General features: G+C 28.9%; 1 protein-coding gene across 2 annotated transcripts in view; it reads right to left on the bottom strand.

Annotated features, from left to right (window-relative positions):
* LOC108965867 (LIM/homeobox protein Lhx1) overlaps positions 1-1,961 on the bottom strand; it is a 154,305-nt gene that overhangs the window by 79,769 nt on the left and 72,575 nt on the right. The window lies entirely within an intron of this gene.

Raw genomic sequence — 1,961 nt, 5'->3', positions numbered from 1 at the left:
ACTTATATGTATTATATATATATAAATGTAGTATATCATTTGTGGTAGTAAGTCAGATATACTGGCTTGCAAAGGCATATAACAGCAAACATATTGAAAGCATCATTAGACAATAAATAATAATAATTCAAAGCACTGAACACAAACCTCCGTTGAAGGCATGTGGGTGACCTTTGGAGACTCTAGCGTTGTATATACATACATATAGTGTATAAATAGTATACATATGTATAACGGTTATACTCCAGTAAAAAAGAAGAATATGTATATACATAAGTGGTGCATGGTTATTGAAGAAGGAGCAGAAAAAGCTTAGTCATATTAATTTAGTATATTTTTATATGAATAAGAGAATAATGGGAAAGGAATTAGCCGCAAAAATATATGCAACTAATTTTGCCATTTGTTCGAGCATGTACAATAGAGAGACTAATTATAACCCTTTTATGCCCTGATTCGTAGGAAACTACTTTTCACTGACGAATTTTTCTTTTGATTCGCATATTTAAACAGTTTTTTTTATTGTTTTTATGTTCACATTAAGGGTTCCGAAATTAATATTTTCAAAATCCAAAATTTCGGGATTAAGATTTTATTGTATGGAATATTGTTTCAAGAAATATATTTTCGAGGTCCCAAAGTTAGTATTTTCAAAATCACAAAATTTTACGATTACTATGACTGACTGACTATTTTTAAAAAATATTTATGGGATCCCGAAATTAATATCTTCAAAAACTAGAAATTTCGTGATTAAGATTAAGTTTTTTTTGCATACAACATGTTTTAAAGAAAGTATTTGTTTGAAAATCTTCTTTCTATATATTTTAAATTAAATTACGGGATCCCGAAACAATATTTTAAAAATCCAGAGATTGAGGGGTAAGATTTTTTTACGCATGTATTTTTAAAATTAACATTTTGTTTCATAATTAACATTAATTTTATTTATTTTCTTAATTTCCTAACTAATTTATATCTTTCATGCTTTTGGCTGAAGTAATAAGGGACCTCCTTATATGTACGTACTTATGTACGTAAATAACTTAAATTTTTTATAACAGCATTTGTAAACCATTTTTTGTTAAAGCAATCGAATTTTTATATGATTCTTTGCATTGTACCAACAAACATCAATACCACTCCGTATGTTGGATTTGGTACCAGTACTCGAAGTACCATAACTGCAAACACGGCATACAATTTATGATTTTGTGTATATAACATATCTACATATTTTTACCGACAATCACAATCTCACAGCGAAAGTTGTAGATGCAAAGAAAATTTATGAACTACTACATACGTAGATGTGGGCACGTGGCGGTGACACAGCCAATCGCAGAGATCGTAAGCTGTGATAACGTGAAACTTTAACGGTGGATATTTTTGTTTTGCAAAAAAATTGTGATATTTGTAAGACTTATTGTGTGTATATACATATGAATGTATACTATGTAAGTGAATATACTTGTTTGTATGTTTTTATATTTTTTATATAGTGTGAGTAATTATGGAGATTTGTGTGTCTTATCTGGAGGGTCACCTAAATAATTCATTCAGTTTTGCCTGAGCAAACATTTGATTAATTTTTATTTAGTACTAGAGGACCCGTCCACTCATCACTGTGGCTGATACATAGATAATACTACTACTACCATCCATAAGATTTCTATTAGTTGTATTAAAACTATTAGTTAATGAGATATAGCATTTTTGTGAAGCAACTTGATCATAAAGCATTTCTTGTGTTAATAAAACATTTCCTTTTGGGGGGAAATACTGCTGAATTTGGGCTCATAGAAATCCAGTCATGAAAAGATATCGGGTGATTTTTTAAGAGCTTGATAACTTTTTTAAAAAAAAAAACGCATAAAATTTGCAAAATCTCATCGGTTCTTTATTTGAAACGTTAGATTGGTTCATGACATTTACTTTTTGAAGATAATTTCATTTAAATG

The sequence above is a fragment of the Bactrocera latifrons genome, unplaced genomic scaffold, assembly GCF_001853355.1.
Source record: "Bactrocera latifrons isolate USDA-ARS-PBARC rearing strain unplaced genomic scaffold, ASM185335v1 scaffold_15, whole genome shotgun sequence".
Lineage (NCBI taxonomy): Eukaryota > Metazoa > Arthropoda > Insecta > Diptera > Tephritidae > Bactrocera > Bactrocera latifrons.
The sequence above is the reverse complement of the archived record's forward strand: the minus strand, read 5'-3'. Positions and strand labels throughout refer to the sequence as shown.